This window comes from Vitis riparia, chromosome 7 (genome assembly GCF_004353265.1).
Source record: "Vitis riparia cultivar Riparia Gloire de Montpellier isolate 1030 chromosome 7, EGFV_Vit.rip_1.0, whole genome shotgun sequence".
Lineage (NCBI taxonomy): Eukaryota > Viridiplantae > Streptophyta > Magnoliopsida > Vitales > Vitaceae > Vitis > Vitis riparia.
In genome coordinates, this window is record NC_048437.1 from 18,576,001 (window position 1) to 18,591,785 (window position 15,785).

Here is a 15,785-nt window from a genome sequence, read left to right on the forward strand (position 1 = left end):
CCCGGTTGTCTTGGGCACTATGATAAAAGTATCAACAATTACAACAAACAATAGAATGATATTCTTACTTCTTTAATATCTAGCCAATTATCATATTAATAACCATCCATTTCCTAATTTTGTGTAAAAAAGTAAGTGGTCAAACAATATATTTTAATCTAAATGAATAAGTACTTACAACCACTTTGACCCAAGTTGGCTCCCTTTTTGATGTTTTCTGTTTTTCTGGTGGGTTGATTCTAATTGCCCTATAAAAAAAAATAATGTTCTTCAACCCCTATGCATTGTATTAAAATATGAGAAGATACACACTTACATGTTAACTATCTCCTTAAGATCATCACATGGTTGAGAAGCCATTGGATCAAGGTAATATGCGATCATTCTCTTCATCTCTAGTGCCATTAAGACCCAGTGGAAACTAAATAAAAATGAAAAAAAAAAAAAAAACAGATGTGTTAACATATTATCCATAAATTAATACATCACAAACTAACTTACGTACACCATATTGACATTTGGGGTAAAAGGTTACTCTGGATTGTATGGAATAAACATATATTTAGCATGCTTTGTATTCCTTAGTCGATCCGCAATAACTCTTGACCTGTTTTCCTTGCTTCCCTCTCCCATTCTAGCTTTCAAAACCAATACTGGATTGACAAAAACATATCGTTCAACTTGCTTTGCATCAATCAACTTTCTATGCAAGTGCCTAGTTAAACCTCACATAACAAGTTATCAACAATCAATATAGGTCATTAGTAAATAATTTTTTACCTCAAAAGAGTGTGAAGAGTCATTCAAAAATTATAAAATCCCTCACCAGATGTAGTCTAAGATACAATTGGATGATACTTCTTTTGATGATATAATCATGTCCATATCTTCTTTCATTAGGAAGGTCTTGAAACTCTCACCAAAAACATCATTTGGGAAGTCTATAGGTTGTGCTCTCGAGGGTGCAAGCATAAGGCCAACCAATGCCTCAAAATTCTTGACATCTTGTGGTTTTTCACTTTTGGATTTCACTTCAACTTCATTTACTGTTTCTTTCTTTCCTTTCTTAGATGCCTGTATAATTAAGAACCATGGTATATATATATATATATGTAACCAATTGCAGCCCCAACAGTAGTAGTTTGTCCAGGAATAGGAATGGGAAGTGGTGCACTTGCATCATAAGGAACATCAACAACTACTAGATAGTTGGGACCATATTCAAGTATAATTGTTCCGCCACCCACTTTATTTTCCTTTGTCCCCATGGCCAGCTCACATTTTCTAACCTATAAAATCAAGATATATTATTAGATATGAGCCATTATTTCCCTATTCCATACTTTCAACTCTACATCTTCAAATTAACACTAGTGAAGATTAAAAGCCATCTACAAGGTACATGCAAAAATTTGAAATATGAAGTAAGTGAAATAACATTGAAAATTTTGAAATGATACATGCCAATTATTATGTGGTTATATAAAGAATAGTTATTCTTAAAATAAAAGATGTTAGTAATGCATAATAAATCAAAATAATTATCAAACTATTAAACAGTTTCGTAATATGTGAAATAAAAATCCCATAGGATCCAATATGTAACCAACATAATTATATTATCTTTTTGTGAAAGCAGAAAATGGTAAAATAATATTTTGAGGACTGCTTGATTTTCTTATATTGCAACACAAAAAAAAAGACCATGTATGCTACCACCAACAAGTGAATTCAATTCAAACAACAAAATTTACATAAATTATGTCTCCTATTGGACCAAACTCTATCACCAAATTAACTTTAATTAGATAAATACCTTGCTTTGGGGTTCTATTGGCATTGGTGGTGTTGCATCTTCAACTCTACAAATTGGCTTCTCTACTACTTCTGGGTAGGAAAAGTTGTTTTTGTTTCATGTTCGAACTACTAACATCTGAATGGGGAGTGACAACTCCTACTTGAGAGAGTTTTGCTAGCACTTCTGCCTGAAATCTTCTCTGTTCTTCTTGAGATGGTGCTATAAAATCCCTAACAGCACGATCTGTAGCAGTATTAAAATACTGACGAGGTGTGTGATGCTTCCCTTTAGCCCTAACTCGACCACTATACTTAGGAGTACCTAATGCTTCTACAAGTATATCATTACTCCCATTGACACTTCTACCATTCTCTTCAGACTCTTTCAATAGCTTGTCCTTAAAAACAAATGTTTATTATGAAGTTCAATTACAAATTTGTTATCATAAATAAGCTATTATAAATAAATGAAATTACGGTTTGAAAATGTCTACTTACTATTTTCTCAATCACTGGTATGGCCACTTCATCAAAGGTGCCATCCTTTTTTTCCCTTGCTTTCTTCCACAATATGCTTCGATCAATAGTTTCAGTTAACCCACTTGGAACCATCTTTTAAAAGTGGACAATGTATAATGTAATGAGCATATAACCCTAGTATGTATTATGTATAAAAAAAAATCAGAAACTATAAATTAGTATAAGCGTACCATCTCTTCCTCAAGACCAGCATATCCTTTCCTACTTAGATGGTGATTATAAATGTGTTTTTTTCTTCTTTCTTTTTGAACTTCTCGATAGTCCTATAAATTTAAAAATGTATAATTAATGAATGTAAATAAGAGGTATGCAAAGAGTTGTAATTTTACCTTAAAGTTCTCAGACAATCTATCTTTGACAAACATTGTCCATTCTTCATCCCGAATAAAAGTATATTTAATTAGTGGTCTTTTGAGGAGCTCTGGTTGGTCTTTGAAAGGAAGAATATACTTCACAGTTAGGATGCTCTTAAATGACCGAAAGCACTTTCCAATTGTTAGCATACAATTCCTCCTGCTTTTTTGATTTATTGAAAAAGAAGCCTACACATTAATATCATACTTATTAGCAATTTCATATGGTTAGGAATGATAGATGTTTTGCATAAAGCTAATGTAGTTAAAAAAGGGTTTCCTCAATGCAGTCCCATAACTTATCTTTCAACTCTTTAGGTACAACATGTCAAGTTTTATATGTTATTGGCACCATAGTGCGTGCTAATACGCCTAAGTAGCTTGTTAGATGAACAACTGATTCTCCTATAAAAATGCCATCAAGATTGTACTTAATCGACAACTTGATCCCTTTGCTTCTATTTCTGATAAGCATTGACTTCCGTGTCATTCCTCTGTGCTTACTTTTTGTGGGTTTTTCTTCTTCCTCTGCATTCATTCTTGTAAAAAAAAAAAAAAAAAAAAAAAAACAGTTAGCAAAAAAAAAACTAATCAAGATTAGTTAAAATAATATTAGATATAACCTTCTCATAGAAGAGTTGTAAAAAGAAAATTTCAGACAAAGCAATCCCTAGTCATTGCACAATGAAATACTACCAATGTATAATGCCATTAATAAAAAAATAACATCCAAATAACATCAACTTATACAACTCTAAGGGCCTATATATAAGAGGGTTAATTCTACCATGGGAATTTCCTATAACAATCAACATGAAAGGAGCACGTGGTTTGTATAGGTTCACTTGGTCCACATGAATTGTTGAAGGTTTTTAGACTATTGATTTGTGGATTAAGTTTCGACAACACAACATGCATACTCATTATAAAAATAAAAATAAAAACATGCATACTCAATCCAAATCCCCTCACAGTCACCTCGCATACATATTGCATCTGAGTCATCCATTGCATCAAATGCTTCAACTTGTGGCAATGCCCCTATAAAGGGATGGCGTTCAATAAAATTGTCCACAAGGTCATCACCTCTCTCCCAATCCAAGAAATCTTTTTGAGGAGTTGACAAAACAACTGACCATCTTGGATCATGTTGGTCTTGCACATAAAATACTTGCTTAGCTTGGGATGCCAAAATGAAAGGATCTGATTTATGAGCAGTTTTATTAAAGTCAACTAATGTAAACCCAAGGTCATCAACTTTTATGCCATTCTTATTGTCAACCCAATCACACTTGAAAACTGGTATCCTAAACATGGTATAATCAAGGTCCCAGATCTCGGTAATAATCCCATAAAAACAAAGCTCACCAAACACTAGATTTTGATTCTTAGCACTTGCAATTTGCAATGTTGAAGCTATAATACTAACTCCACTATTTTGGGTAGCTCGTAAGTCATCACGCTCCTTGGTATGGTATCGACACCCATTAATGACATATCCATGATATTTGGAGACATAATGGCTAGGACCATAAGCTATCCACTTAAGGGTTTCGGATATGGGTTCATTGCTACCAATTGCATCTTCAATCTGTAATTATAAATAATTGTTAGTACGTGTGTTCAACATTAATAAAAACAATAGTTCATTTTTTAGGACCACTCCAATACCTTTTTTCGCAACCAATAAGTAAAAGTTCAAAGATGTTCATCTTGAAGCCATTTTTGTCTTTTAGATTGACGAGGATTTTTCGATTTCAACCATTCCATGTGCTCTCTATGTAATTATTTAGAAGAAATTCATAGTTAATGTCAAAAAGTTATTCTAAGTATAACTGGTAAAGATTAAGTGGTATTAGTTCTTACTCAATATAAGGTTGGACGATAGTTGTATTCTCTAAAACATAATGATGTGCATGCAACCACAAATTGGAATCAACTGCCACAAATTGGCCTTTAGGTATGGGTGCCCCAACTTTTTGGTCAATGTTTGCACTAATAGGAATCCCGATTGCATCTATATTTGATAAGTACTCTGTACAAAATTCAATAGCTTCTTTTGTAATATAGCATTCAACGATGCAACCTTCGGGGCGATTACGATTTCACACATAACCTTTCAAAACTTTCATATATCTTTCAAATGGGTACATCCATCTTAAGTAAACAGGTCCACAAAGTCTTACCTCTCTTACAAGATGCACAGTCAGATGAAGCATGATATCAAAGAAGGATGGTGGGAAGTACTTCTCAAGCAAGCATAATGTCACTACTACATCATTTTGTAACTTATCCAATGTAGCCACATCAACCACTTTGTTACAAAGGGCATTGAAGAAAAAACTCAATCTACAAATAGCATGCCTTACGTGTTTCGACAAAACTGATCGTAATGACACTGGTAATAATTGTTGCATTAATGCATGATAGTCATGGGATTTAAGACCATAAAGCTTTAAGTCTTCCATTGACACAAGGTTTCTCATGTTAGAGCAATAACCTTTAGGAACCTTCAATTGGGATAAAGTTTGACAAAAAACCTTCTTCTCCACTTTAGATAGTGTATAACATGTAGGCAGGAGATAAGTTCGATTTGATTCAAACCTTGGCCCTAATTCACACCTTAAGCCCATCTCCACAAGGTCTAAACGAGAATTAACTCCATCCTTTGTCTTACCTGGAATGTTGAGTAAGGTACCGATGATGCTTTCACAAACATTTTTCTCTATGTGCATGACATCCAAGTTATGGCGAACATGTAGGTATTTCCAATACTTAAGATCAAAGAATATGAACTTCTTCTTCCAACAATTTGTAGTCTTTACATTCAACTTACCTCGAGTGATCTTATTTTTTCCCCACGAATTACAAATGACATCAATTTTCCTTAGAATTTCCTCTCCACTCAATGGTTGCGAAGTTGACCTAAACTCTTGCTCACCATTAAATACCTTTTTTTGTTTCCTAAAAGGATGATTGCAAGGAAGAAAACGTCTGTGACCTGTATATGAGTTCTTTTTCCCATGCTTTAATCTATGAGAGTATTTATCTTCCCCACATATAGGACATGCAAAATATCCTTTAACTACGCAACTAGATAAGTTTCCATATGCAGGGAAATCATTGATTGTCCATAGTAGAACAACTCTTAATGTAAAGAGCTCTTGTCGATGCGCATCATAAGATTCAACCCCTTCCTCCCACAACATTTTTAGGTCATCCAATAATGGTGCTAAATAAACATCAATGTCATTTCTAGGTTGTCGAGGACCTGATATTAACAAAGATAGCATCATAAACTTCATTTTCATGCACAACCAAGGAGGAAGGTTATAAATGACCATTATAATAGGCCAACAACTGTGTCTGCTGCTCATTGAACTATGAGGATTTATACCATCTGTTGAAATGGCAAGTCTAAGGTTTCTAGGTTCTGAAGCAAAATCAGGTCATCTGTGATCAACTAGCTTCCATGATGGGGAGTCGGATGGATGACGCATTTTTCCATCAAATTCTCTTTCTTGGGCATGCCATATGAGGTCTTTTGCAATTTTTCGGGACTGAAACAATCTTTTAAATCTAGGAATAGGAGGAAAATACCACATCACTTTTGCAGGGACTCCCTTCCTTTTTTTAGTTCTTGTTCTATCTAACTTCCACCTTGAAGTTCCACAAGTAGGACATGAAGATGCATCATTCAACTCATTCCTATACAGTATGCAATCATTAGGACAAGCATGTATTTTCTCAGATTCCATTCCCAATGTATTCAATGTTTTTTTAGCTTCATACATAGACAAGGGTAACTCATTGTTTAGAGGAAACATATCTCCAAGAATTCTTAAAAGCTCTTAAAAGCTTTTATCAGACCATCCATATCGTGCTTTTAGGTTGTATAATGTGACTAATGCAGACAACTTTGTAAAGTTTCTACAACCAGGATATAAGGGTTTTTGAGCATCTTCAAGTAATGTTTGAAACAATTCTGGGTCATTCTTACAATCATCATGTGCAGCTTGGACCATTTCTATTATACTATCCACATCATTAAATTGTACCTTATCATGACGTTCTGCCCTATTAGTTGGTGGTCCACTAGGAGCAGCTTCTCCATGCCAATACCATGTATGGTAACTTTGATCAATTCCATAGAAAAATAGATGCTCTTTAATTTTTTGAGAAGTATGGAATATCATATTACCACACTGAAGACATGGACATTTAATGGAGTTTTTTTATGAGGAATGTTGTCATGCAAATACGATAAAGCTTTCAACCCCATCCGTATAATCTTTTGATCTTCTATCCTTTGACATCCAAGAACGATCCATTTTATGTCCAAAAAGAAACAAAGCTCCTATATACCACAACAATTAGAGTTATTAATAGCTATCCTATTAATAGCCTCAAAATATATAATCGACCAATTTCAAATTTCAAATAGTGAACTAATGCAGCTAAGATGTCAATCAATAGAAGCAAATGATTTATGCATGATTTATGCATTCTAACATCTCCAACATCCTTAATTAGGTAGTGGTTCCTATCCCATATAGGAATACATAATCCCTATGTGTCAATTGCCAATGTACTTAATTTCATTTTAAAGAAATTTCGGCAGCATTTCCCTATGGTTCTCCAAGTACACAAAATGGAAAAGGCATAATATATCACCTTGTCCAAGTATGTACCCAGAGAACAAGAGGAAAGAGTACCAAAATTTATTTAAAATGAATTAAGAACAAGCAATTAACTTCATAGATATTATGTTTTCCTACACTGTCCAATCAGACAATTCAAGCATCATTTGTAGAGAAAAAATCTTTATCACATGTTAGACAATTTAAAAGTTGTCAACGTGAAACTAGCATAGATAAAACTATTTTCACCTTTTGACAACTAAAATGTCTTTACTATATAATAATAGAAACTTTTGTCTCACAATGATACTTGAACGGGAACTCTAAGATTGCATGCAAGCGTAGTTGAGTACACTTAAAACACAATTACTAATTGAAATATTACAACAAAATAACATAACTCTCATTCTATCAAGTAATTATCCTACAAAAAAAATAATAAGACAATGAACAATGAATAATGAATATTTACATTAAGCAATGGAGTAATAGAAAACCAAAGTTCAACAAGGTTAGTATAGGTTGTATAATCACTTCATGAACAAATAAGTGACTACTAATACCCATCAGTCCAAAATGTGATAATAATAATAATAATAATAATTATATTAGAAATGCTTGGGCTTATTTTTAAATATTGACTAACTCAATTTACATTAAGCAATGGAGTAATAGAAAATCAAAGTTCAATAAAGCTAGTATAGGATCTATAATCACTTCATGAACAAATAAGTGACTGCTAATACCATAATAATAATAATAATAGTAATAATAATAATAATAATAATAATAATAAGGATTTTAATAGACCAATAACATCCAAAACTAGAATACTTTATTTTCCTAATATGGCAACAAATACACTACCTATAACAAAATGGCGGGAAACATATATTCCATGTTAAAAGGGGGTAAACACATTTAACCCCTTGCCTTAGAAGCTTCTTCCCCCAATTCACAACCATTAAAAAAAAAAAGTAATTAATAAATAAATAAATAATAATAATAATAATAATAATAAATAATTAAATAAAAAATAAAAATAATCAGCATAATAATAATAATAATAATAATAATAATAATCATAATAATAATAATAATAATAATAATCATAATAATAATAATATCCGAATTCATGGAATCCAGAAGATGGTTTCAAGTTTAATATCCGACGTGGAGGGCTCAATGCCCAATGCTACAATAAAGTGCAACATTAAGCCCAAGACTAAGGCCCAAAATCCAATAGAAATAAAGCCCAAACCATAATAATAATAACAATAATAAGCCCAAGACTAAGGCCCAAAATCCAATAGAAATAAAGCCCTTACCAAAGCCCAAGACTAAAGCTCAAAATCCAATAGAAATAAAGCCCAAACTATAAGGGTCCATTAATAATATTAATAATAATAAGCCCAAGACTAAGGCCCAAAATCCAATAGAAATAAAGCCCAAACCATAAGGGTCCAATAATAATAATAATAATCTTTAATGATAATAATAATAATAATAATAATAATAATAATAATCATAATCATAATCATAATCATAATCATAATCGTAATCATAATCATAATAATAATAATGATAATAATAATGATAATAATAATAATAATAATAATAATAATCATAATCATAATCATAATCATAATCATAATAATACTCATAACCATAATAATAATTATTATTAAACTCAATTATTATTATTATTATTAAAATCAATTATTATTATTATTATTATTAAAATCAATTATTATTATTATTATTATTATTTTATTTATTTATTTTTAATAGGAGCCTAAATATAATAAGTGCAGAACACCACACCCATTAGAAGTAATAATAGGAAAAGAAGCATACCCATTTAGTTGCTACACCACCCTATTATTGTGCTACTTACGTCTTCTGCAGATTGGTTAAATTGCTTATGCTTGTAGAAACGAAATCTAAGAGAAATGAGCTAAAAATCTAGTCATTGCAATAGGAAAATACTTAAATATAATATTCTAGAAAAAAAAAAAGAATAATAACATTAAGGAAAATTATTAGATATTGTTTTGGTTTAAAGAGTCAAATAACCATAAATTGTTATTTTCCAAGAGGTCTTCTGCAATGTACAAACTATGTGCTAGTTATTTACAATTTACTCACAATTTTGTTGTGTTTTTTCAACTAGAGGAACAAGAGATGGGCAAATATCCTTAAACTAGTTCAATTTTGTGCTCTCATCAATCATTTTTACTTATTTTTGGCTCAACTGACTAGACACTAGACTCATTTTCCTCACTAAACAATGTGCCCAATATTTAATATTTTATCAATAGAGAAAACAGAGTATGAGAACAAATTGTTAATTACTGAAGATTAAACATACAACTCATAAAATCTTTAGAAAGAAATAAAAGCATACCTTTTCTGATCCCTAATTTGTGAAGCAACCAGATGAAGTAGTAGACAAAAGGAAGATTATGTTTTCAGTTTCTCACAAATGGGCTTTGCTGCATAGATTTCAAAAGAAAGAAATCAATACTATTTGAAGGGTAACTTATCACATTTTAGAAGTGAATTTCTAATACACTTAAGGAACAAGAATTACAAGAATTACAAGACACACACTCTTATCACATTTTAGAAGTGGATTTCTCAACAAACGGTGGAGAGAATGTTATATGGGCATCGTGGGAGGGGCAAATATTTTTTAAGAGGATATATATATACCCATAAATCAATGACACTCCAATAAAGCACCAAAATTGAAAAATAAAATTAGGACGCTCTCAATAAGAGCCATTGTCTACTAGTATTACTGATACACGCCATAGAATTAAAAAAATTATACTAAACAAGGACGCTTCTAATAAACGTCATGGTATACACCATTGTAGGCTAAGTAATGACGCTTTATAAAAGTGACATGGAATAAAACGTCATGATTTTAAGTTTTTGTAGTAGTGTGAGAAACCCACGATTTCTAACTACTATGCGAACATCTTTATATTCCTTTCCAAGACCACGAAAAACTTGAAGTTGAAGATCATTATCATCAATATGAATGTTGACAAGAGCCAATTCATTCACTATGCACTTGATCATATACATGTATTCATTGATGGTTTTGTCTCCTTTGGTTGCAGAAGTAAGCTAGCCCACAAGACCCATGATTCAGGTTTTAGACTGATTATCATACCAGGTTGCCAACTTGGTCCATGCTCGATGAGATGTTGTGGAAGCAGAGGTGACAGGTATAACATCAGAAAGTGATGCAAAGATAGCATGTAGTAAGAGACTATCCTGCCATATCCAAAGAGAACAGGCTGGATTCGACACCAAGGTATCTTTGTCGGTGATGGTACTTGGTGGACATGGAAATATTCCCTCAATATACCCTAAGAAATCATCTCCTAGTAGTAAAGAGTGAAATTGTGCATGCCATGACAACTAATTATTCAGAGGAAATTTCAATGGCAATTGTGTGGTGGCATTGATGGATATCAATGTATTGGGATTGGCAATTCCAACATTCACCACAACAGTGCAGGGGTGCTTACAAACATAGGTTTCAATGAGGCTGTTGAATGACATAGGAAAAAAAAATAAAACTCATGAGAGCTCATTGCTCTTATACCATAAGAAAGATGAAACTTCAAGGGAATAAAGTGCTATGTTTTTTCAATGATGGCTTACAATATATATGGAAGGGAATATTTTACAATCCTAATTGATGGAGGTGATTCCATGATGTTGAAATGATTCTTTCATAAGTGAGTTGTTTGTTGATTGAGACTCTTCCCTTGTAAGAGACTTTAAAAAATAAAAGACGGTTATTAATTATAAAAGATAGAAATAATCTTGAAAAAGAAAAGATATGATATCAAAATCTAATGTCTTAAAAGATAAAAGTTTTTAAGTACGTGATGATTATAATGAGTGAATTGAGAAAAAATAAAAGTTATAAATTTAACTAATATTATATTATGAAGTTCTATTTGCTATATTATGAATTTTTGTTTGTGCTCTTTATATTTTCTTTTGACTCCAAACGAGTTCTAAAAATGTTATTATCTTATACATTTAGTAAGATTTTTAATTTAGTATATTCTTGGAGTCCGGGACCAAAAAATCTTATTATATAAACAAGGTTATTAATTTATCAAATATTCATTTATGAGCTTTTAATTCTTTGCAGATAATCATGCAATCAATATGGAAACAGAACTGGAACCCTCATTATTTGGTTAGCATGCACACTGGCTAGCAGACTGGATATGACAGCTTTTGCCATTGGCCTCGTTGCCAATAGAAGTACCAGACAATTGCAGGATTTTATTCACATGATTGGGAGGACACTGGCAAATAACTGTGGAGATTAGATTCTTGCATTTTGAAGCTGCACTTGACCTGAAATGCAAATAGGATGATAAAAAATGGAGAAATTATAGGAAAAGAAACATTTTAATCATGAATTAAGAAAGAACCAAAATATCCATATGATGATGACAACATGGATGGCTACACTCAAATGGTGCTTTATTCTTTCCTTGATCTTCTCATCTTTGATTCTTGATTCTTCTTTTCTTTTCTTTTAGATTTGATATGTACTGTTTCCCTAACCAAGTTAAAATTTAAGGGAAGAGATTTTGGAAGGGTTATCTTTATGAGGACAACTGATTAGGTAATTGATGTTTATGGCATTTTTTGAGGAAAGAACTCTCAAGATTCATCGAAGTGAATTAAGTTGGGGACACTAAATGAGGATTAGGTTTTATATAATATTACTGATGAATTTCAACTGTTTGATGAAAGGAGTTAGAGTGAAAACTTTGTTTCACATTCTGCAGGTTGAATCTTAAAGTGAAAGAACAAAAATAGAGTCTCCTGGGAGAATTACTTTAAACAAGAGCACGCATAGGACTACAGATAGTAAAGGGAAGATAATAGCTTGAAAAGGAGGCAAAGACATACCCAAGTGCAAAATATAAGGAGGTGGAGTGGACGTACGGTCCTCACTGCACTCACTGCAATCACTGCAAAGGGGAACAATTCAAAGCAGGACTGCCAAAGGAGGAGGGTTCAAGATAAGTTTCAATATCAACTCTCCATTTTTGTAAATAGAGAAATCCTATTTCAAGTATATCATGTGGTCAGAATAAATAGCATTCTAACTATAAAGATTTTCACTATTACATCTTAAATGATTAACGACCTCTTTCAAGCTTTCAAAAAAGGTCAAAATCTCAGCCTTGGTAGTAAACCAAAACTAGTCAGCTTAAAGTTCTTCATTATCTCGTGGCTAGAGGTTTTGCTTGTACCTTGGATGCCAGCTTGCATCAGATTGCCCAAATAGTATCCATCAAAATTAAACTTATATTGGCATGTGATAATTTATTTACTCCATGTTCTACATATAACCACATATATTGATATAATGTTAAAGGAAGTTCCACCAAACTCCTTGGTAATGACACTTTTAACCAAGTAAAAAGTTGAATTCTACCCAGCTTGCAAACAGTTATGCCATGATTATCATCAAGAAACTTGTGTTCATTTTAACAAAATTACTCAGATTGTGGCTAAAATAGAATAGTGCCAATTTCTTTATTGCCAGAATTTTCACTTAATGAATCCTTGCTGAGAAAACGCTCTATGCAAAACTGGTGTCTTAGTCGCTCAGGCCCATAGTTTCGTTCGGAACTCATTCTGGGCTCCAAAGGGTTGTGGCCACCCAACATGTACTCCGGAGTCCTGCTAGGACTGCCCTCAGGACTCTATGTTTCAAAATCATCCTCAAACACATTCATTTCGTTCTCGGGAAGGAGCTATCAGCGGGGGATGCTGCAAAGCTCCTCAAACCGGGAAGAAGCAACAAGAATCATTTCATTCCAAAGCACAATAGAAAATTATTCTATAATTGTTTTTTTAGGGAAGAATCACTCACAAAATCGCTGCTTTCCAATTGGAGCACTCCACTTCAAACCACAAACAGAGATGAAGCTCCCATTATCCCAATTCACCAAAGCCCAATCATATCTCTCACCACTCTCTTTCTCTTTGAAATTGGAACAAAGCCAAACCTGTACATACCCAAATAAACATTAAACTAAATTAAAATTCAAAGCCCCAAAATCAATTTTGAAACAAATTTTCTGCATATTTGTAGCCGATTTATCCACTTTCCCTACAACCAAACACTCGAAATGAAAAACCACTTCAATCTTGAGAGACCAACGAAACCCTAAGATTTTGAAACAACAAAGACACCACCACCAATGCTCCTAGCCAAGGCTTTCCCCTCTTCTCCATTTCCAGCCATTGACGTTCTCTACACCACTCTGAATACCAACCAACTACAACCCAAATCAAAATGCACTCAAACAAACCAAAAAATTTAACCTTTCCAACAGAAATACCAGATCTTGAAAACTTTAATAGATTGACTGCGTTCAAGCTTTGAAAATGCATGATTCCAATTCTATTTCTTTTTTATTATTATTATTATTGTTTTTTTTACCCACTGTTAGAAATTACTTGACACAATGAAGTGTTTTTGGGTGTCTCCGGTGAGGTACTCTCATTATCACCGGTCAGTAGTTGATGGTTCGATAGTTGGGTGTCTCCGACGAGTTTGTTGAAGGCAAGAAATTAAGGATGGTTTTGGGTTTAGTTTTCTAGGTTTGTTGAGAGGGGGCGGGATGTTTGTTGAGACGAGGCGGATGATGTCTGAAGGTGATGCTAGTGTTGTTACTGCACTTTCTCGGTGAAAAATCGATTGTAGCTTGCCAATGAAGTCGTCAAACAACTTACCAGTGGAAGTTTCTATGTGGGTATGGGGTTGAGGGTGGAGTTTGTGGCCAGTGGTTATTTTATTTAATGGGTGAAAAAGGGATTAAATATATAATGAAAAGAAGATGACGCTTCCTATAAGCGCCCAGGATGACCAAACATGCTACAATGATGCTTCAAAATGCGCCATTATTTAGAAACACCATCATCTCTCTCCATAAAACGCCAAGAATATGCCTCTTGCCCTAAGCGCCAACATTAACTAGTTATATTGATAAACAATGACACTTTTTAAAAGCGACATGAAATCAAGCGTCATCAATTTGATTTTTTGTACTAGTGCTTTTTCTTTTTCTTTTTATTTAAAAAACCAAACTTCCATAAAAAAAATAAAAAATAAATTTAAAAAACTCAAAAGATTATTAACTTAGTTGTATAAAATGTAAGAGATTGATTTCTCTCTTTTCTAAGATTTTCTTAACAACCAGATGAGCAAATATTGGCCACATCCTAGAATTGTGTAATGGTGTGGGCTTATCATCATTATTATTAGTAGTAGTAGCAGTGAGTGGGGTTTTACTATTATTATTATTATTAATACTGCTGTGGTTGTTAATTTTGTTTTCTTGGTGGTTTTGTATTTGTTGCTTATAAGTAGGCGTATGAGGCATAAAAGCAGTCGATAGGCTAGATGGTATACATTTCTCCTTACCTTTGTTTGGTTTGTTAAATACTGGAATTCTTGCCAAGAATAAAAATCAGTTTCCTGCAAATCAAATTTCTATTTGATTAAGTAGAGCATGTCGAAAATATTTACCTTATTTCTTTTCTAACAAAGATGGTCTTAGTAGTTAATAGTTGCTTTGACAATGCTTCTCACTGGAAGGATTGTTAATATTATTGAAAAGCTAGAGTTGAGTTTGCTAAATACGGGCCAAATGCTAAGTAGATGTGAGTTTCAAATTTACATTTATTGTTGTGCTCTCCATGATTTCAGAATGTATTGAATATTGTTGGAATGTTAAAATTGCATTTCTTTTGTTGAAATAAGCGACTTTATTTGTTTGATGATTTTTTAATTATTTTTTTAATTAATTATTGAAGCATTGACGTTTTGCAAAATATGTTTTTGTGTGGTAATATAAATTAACCTTCATATATCTCTCTCTCTCTTATCTAGCCATAATCAACCCCAGGTGGCAAGTGATTCACAAGCCATAACCTTCATATCGCCACTTATTTTTATCTTTAAAAAGGGAAAATAAAACCCTAAAAAAATGACTCATTTTTAAAAAAATATATCTTTGAAAAACCCAGGTTTAGGTCCAGAGATCAAGTTACCTATCAGAAAGGTACTTTAAAAAAGTAACACTTCTCTAAGCCCTAAAAAAAGTTTCTATTGGCTATGTTGAGGGAAGTGTGACAATTAATCAATAGATCATGGATGCTAAGATAAAGCAAAGGTGATTTTGTCTAACGCCAAACAACATGCTATTCATAACAAAACAATCATATCAAAAGAAATGGCCATATAGGAAAAGAAGATTAGTGTACTTGAGCTACATCCCAAAGTGCTTTCATGAAAACATCAAAGTTAGTTTAACAAACATAGCATACAACATGTAGTCGATCCATTCAAATAATCAAGCGATGATCAAAGCAATCAAAACAATATCAT

General features: G+C 32.7%; 1 long non-coding RNA gene across 1 annotated transcript; it reads right to left on the reverse strand.

Annotated features, from left to right (window-relative positions):
- Positions 1 to 12,294: 12,294 nt before the first annotated feature.
- Positions 12,295 to 13,935, reverse strand: LOC117917710. Its single transcript, XR_004651747.1, has 4 exons — positions 13,853 to 13,935; positions 13,534 to 13,656; positions 13,263 to 13,398; positions 12,295 to 12,379 (listed from the first exon to the last, which is right to left on the reverse strand). It is a non-coding gene; the product is annotated as an uncharacterized LOC117917710 (long non-coding RNA).
- Between the last annotated feature and the right edge of the window lie 1,850 nt (positions 13,936 to 15,785).